Raw genomic sequence first — 6,000 nt, 5'->3', positions numbered from 1 at the left:
GTTACCAAGAATACAACAGCAAAATATCAATCACGGGGTGTTCCTGTTAAGTTAGTTGAAACCACAGAGGTGCACCGGTAACACTTCCTTGAAAGCTATCCGGGCCATAAAGATATGGTAACGATTAGATTATCCAAATCGGTATTCCTTGTTAGCCGTTCATTGCAACTATATTTTTTTTTTATTTTCTTCCTTCATCGAACGAGGTTCCAAAATGCAGCTATTACCGGTATGTAAACCCCAACAGTCATTTCAACAATTTACCCACGATGATGAAAAATGCAAGCATAGAATAAAAAGCAAGCCAGAATCTATTCGAACTGACTTGATCAAATTATATTTATTTTAATAAATTTTAAAAAATGATATCAGTAAATTGTTTATGCATGTTTAATTTCAAATTCTTGACTATGTCTCATGTAAGGAATTTAAAGAAAACACTACACTAAACCAAAAACATGTTTTAAAGATTGGAACTGTACAAACTTTTAGCTAAATAGCAACTGAGCGTTTAATATTTTTTCAGCATACATTGCCGGAAGCAATCCCCATTGTGACCATTCCTCTCAACTTGTTTGTTGTTAGGCTTTCAAAAAGGCCAGTTGAGTGACCAGAACTCGACCAGTGGTCAACTAATAAAATACATAACAAAACAGTGATACTGGCCTCGTGTTCTTTTGAAGTGGAATTATACGAGGGTCCTGCACTTTATATGACACAAAGACCAGCGTGTCCGAAGACGTAAATTACTTCTTTACTATAGTCTTTTATCCACTGACCACCTGGGGTCGGAGGTCGACCATTTTGGGTTCAGAGGTCTTCAGCCAAATGCTGCCCAGTCTTCGGACACCACGCACCATGCAGGGTGATTTGACATGAGGAATATCTTTTTATAAGACTTCCTTTGTGTTTTATCCGAACTTCACGGTCATCAATTCCTAACTCTGTCAAGTAAAGATGATTGAATTCATTTAATTTCTGATGTCGATGCATTTTCTTCCATCTGGACCTTTAGCTGCACGCGTTCCAAAGGGTCTTCATCTGTTTCATTAAAAATAGGGGTCAAAAAAGTCAAAATATAACAAGTATTGTCTTTGTTATGGATAACAACTCCGGACAATATTGGTCAGAGACGCTTTACATTGACCACTGGTCAGCCCATGATTAGCCATTGTGGGCGTGGCCACATCATCTGTTTTATCATTCTGTAAATCACCTTCTTCTCCACTAAAGTCGATTGATTAAAACCGTCTTAATAAATATCAAAGGGTCTATAACACCACGGTGTCGTTAGAATGACAATAAAGATGCTTCCAGGGTGACCATTTAATACGATTGTAATATCTTTCATTTAACATTATCACCAAGTAAATTATATTTCTAACAAATCATTGAGTTCTTGATTCCCAATTTCCTTTCTTAATACATGACCATTACTTTACACATTTTTGATCCTTAAGATCAATTTCGCCTTCTATCGTTTCTTACTTATTTTTTATGATTCTTTTTTCTTCTATATATTATTTGTTGTCATAAACTTTGTAACTCGCTACTATCCAATATAATTACCTAAATCATGCATTCGTCAGTCAAAACGATTAAAATTTGGATTTATTTTATGTTAAAAAGATTATTTTCAAATATTTTTATGTTCTCTTTAAGTTCAAAAATGTGCCATGACGTGTTCGCAATTTTCCCTAAGTATTGTCACAGATGGTGTATTGTGAAACAGCCCCTTCTTAACCAACCACAAGTTGGGGTCGTTTGTTTTACCTTCATGGGTCATCAAATAGACTGATTTCAGATATTCATATTTGCTCATTTATACATATCAGTATGGAGCCAGTTTTTATCTCAAAAGAGCCAACTGTTTACTCACACTCTACCTATAATGAGTTGTTTAATAAAGGATAGACAGATAATGGAGCAAACCTCTAAACTGTTGACGTTTGCCATTTAATGTTTTGATTAAATTACATAATTTTCAAGAAAAAAAGTTGATTTAATGGTATCTCTTGGAAAACAGCTATCTCACGCACGAATAGTTCCAACTAGATCTGAAAGTTATCTTTTGTTCTGAGCAATTAAAAATTTACCATTTAAAGGGTTTGTATTTGGGATATTTCATGCCAGACCCATTAAGCCTATTTATAACAATTAATATCTATTATGCATATTCCAGTTCCACAACGTTGATTATGACATTAAATCTTGTGGTTTCGAGGCATCAATGTCACTTTTTATCGCTAATCCCAGAAATTGAGCTTCATGGCGTTAGCTTTAGGTAAACTCAGCGGGCATAATTCTGAGCAACGATCGGCGATGAATATCAACAAACAGGAGAAACATGATCATAGACACAGAATCACGTCGGGCACAAAGACTAATTGAATAAGTTGTAATAATTGCCCAATCTGCCGTCAACGTACTGCTTCCGTTAGCAGTTTCAGTGGTAAATTACCATTGTAAGTTGACATGTGAATTAGTTTACGGTGTGGTAATGTTTGATTTCAGAAATATAGTGGTTAGTTTAGAAGACAGACAAACGCACAACACAGCAAGAGACCAAACCAAGATTATAATTTGTGGGAAAATTCTTATCATTTCATTGTTGACAAACTTTAATCAAGACTCGGCATTAATTTATGGCATTTTTTTCGATTATGTATTATCATTTAAAGAAAGATAGCTAACCGTTAATTGTTTAACTAACAAAGATTCCTTAATTTGCTCGACATATCATTTTTAATTTTTCTCCTTGTCAATGACCCACTGTGTAAGTCCAATTGTAAATGAAGAACCTGAATTTTTCTCATAATTGTTGAAAATTCCGAGTTTCAAACGCAACCAAGTTGAAGGAACTAGAATTAGAAGTTGGCATTTCTCCGTCTTCACTTTGGACGGAGGTGACAAGTTACCTTTAAACGTATGTATCAAACCCATTTGACATCAACCCGGTTGTTCAAAAATCGAAGACGTGCTAATGTAATACACGTGTACATATTTGTTCGGTTTATTGTAAACCTAATGCATGTCAAGAAGTTTGAGAATCCGGTATTTTTTCGTTTAAAAAATTAGGTAAATATGAATATCATTAAGTCCATGTAAATGACAATGTTTTTATATGCGCATTTTGAAATGCAGCAAATGTTAAATTTGGAATACAACAAAATGTCCATGCACACAAACATTCAAATAAATATTTTGAGGAGTAATTGAGACTATAATGTGCTACTTGGAAATGCATTTATTTCATTATTTATGTTTATATGGTAACTTCATATTCCGAACATTCTACTGGGCGTATTCATATATTTTTACCCTACCGGTGCACCTGGTCCATGTTCCCAGTTTTTAGTGCAGTCCGAGTTGCTCATTTACTTTTGTTACTATGTATGTATAATTTTAGTTACTTCATGTTCTTAGTTGTGTATGTCTGTTTTCCATGTCTGGTCTCAGTCCCTGGTTTACATTCTTTTGATTACCGCTATAACCTTGGTTCCCTTGATTATTCTTTTAGTAATTGTACATTGTGTATCTCCCATTAACATAAGTCATTTGTGACGTTACATCAAAACCAGATATTTTACAAAACTGTGGAGGAGTATTTAACTTAAAGTCAATTAGAAAAAAAAACAATTCAATTTTAATCACTTGTCATTGACAAGCTGACAATTCGGATTGTATTTTGGAAAAAGATAGCCGTTTTGGTTGTTCATAGTTTTAGGAGCGTAAATTTCCTTTCAGAATATTGCCGGTATATTTTACCCTTCTGTGATAGAAAATTAATTGGTAGTTAACGGTTTGGAAAAACTTGGGATATCACGGAAGAAAAAAGCCAAAACACTGAAAAATGTGTTTCTCCCACTAACCCAACTGTGCGCGGTTGCACTAACAACTCCCCTCTTGTCTCTCGTAAAACGGATAACTTGTATCATCAAAACTGAAAAAAAAAAAAAAAAAAAAAAAAACCAAGTATCGCATATTGGTATACAATTGTAAATATTGCACTTGACACATTTTGGAAAACTGTACCGAACTGCTTGGTAAATACACATTGATGATAGTCACGTTTGTTTTTGCGATACTTTATTGTTTAATATAAAAAAGTATCTTGAAAACAAATGGTTTGACTCAATGACTGCATTCAAAATGTATACAAATCGTGATCATGACTTTCAGTGAGACATATACTGTAACTTTAGTACATATTTGAAATGTACTTGTATGGAAGTAGTTTTTCGATACTCATAACCGCAAGGTGATTAATCCAGACAGAAGACTGCTCTACAGGTTCTCAGCGGCACGAACAAGTTGTAAAAATCTGTGGTAGCCGGACTCTACACTATGAATTTAGACCTTCATGTAAACAAACACGCCAATGATATCCCATAAAACCAAAGAAACTTGCATGGTCTGGATGAACAGAGACTCCGCGAGATAGAAACGTGTTTGATAATGAATGAATAAATTTTAGTCACAATTGCTCAGTTTGAAAATTAAGGTGCCAAATACCATTTATTTAACTTGTCCATCCAAACCATATAATACACAGCCATCATATAAGCAGAAGCATATTAAGGTTCAGAGCAAAATCTAACGACAACCAATTTTGTTATACATGTACTTAATAATATGGATGTTTTAAAATGCATGGCATTCAGATTGCACTTATATTCCAGTTGCATTTATGCATCCTGGTGTTAAAAGTTATAAATTATGTCATCCCATTTCACGTCTTTATTTGGGTTAATATGCACACGACATAGTTTCTTTTAACTGTACTTGGAAAGCATCTGTCGAAAGAAGGAACAAAACTCCATGCATGCGAAATGGAGCCTATCCACGACACTATGGGCCATGCGTGATTAGAATTTCACCTTTAATTTCTTTACCGAATTAATATAAAATGAAATGCATTTAAATTATTAAAAAAGTTGGTTAATTTAAGTGCAGTAATTATAATAAAGCAGTTAGTTTACAATTTACATCAGATAAAAATGATTGCGTCATGTATGCATGTTTTTAATTTCACTACGGATTGTTCTTACCGACCGCAATCATGGCAATCGTAGCACCATTGTAAAGTAAATTAAAAAAATATGGACTTCAAATCGCTTAAAAATAATCTGTATCCAATATCTTCATTTCACGGCTAACATATGTCTTTCTGAACGATATTTGTAGCAATACTATTAAAGTAATTAACACAAATAAATCATCGACATTTTATGGCCGACTTCCTAATACTGTTTAAATAAAATATCCAAGAAAACAGCACTTCGGGGTTACAATACCGATTTGCAACTGTTTCTGCGGTAAAAAACTACACCGCAAATTAATTCGCTCGACGGAACGACGATGCCACTGTGTAACACCATAATCGACTTGTAATTTAATATACAAGGTTTCCTGATGGGGCTGAAAATGGTACAAATAAAAGCTAGTCGTTAGGTTACACACTGTATAAGATTAATTGACATGATTATGAATTTGTTTCAAATATCTTTGTAAATATTTAGACACAGCTGTCAATTGCTACCATTTTGATTTTTTGACGTTTCAATGCCGGCACATTTAGCATTTAGAACCCTATATATAAATTCAGGGTGGATCATTTGTATGGAAACTTCCACGTTTAAAGATTAAAAAAAACAATCACTTAGCCTCCTTAATTCTGGGAGGCTTCTAAAACCAATCCGTCTATGTTTACAAACAAATAGGCTTCCATTTAAAATAAATCTATTAAAAGTATCAAGACGCCGGCTTGATATGACGCAATCTGGACCCCATCCATACAAGTCTGCAACATGTTGTGTCACCCAAGGACGAGTCAGATCTTGTCAGAAACAAACAGAAGTTGACAATTCCAGTGTATAACCTAATTGTTTGTCAGGGAGAACATCTACCCTTAGGTACTGTTGGTAACTAACCAAGGAAACGATAAAATTGTTATTTTCCGCTGCCTTTGTTAAAACAGAGCTCAGAGACCTAAGGCGT

This window comes from Perna viridis, chromosome 3 (assembly GCF_037379345.1).
Source record: "Perna viridis isolate PV_CMFRI_1.1 ecotype Kerala chromosome 3, ASM3737934v1, whole genome shotgun sequence".
NCBI lineage: Eukaryota > Metazoa > Mollusca > Bivalvia > Mytilida > Mytilidae > Perna > Perna viridis.
The sequence above is the reverse complement of the archived record's forward strand: the minus strand, read 5'-3'. Positions refer to the sequence as shown.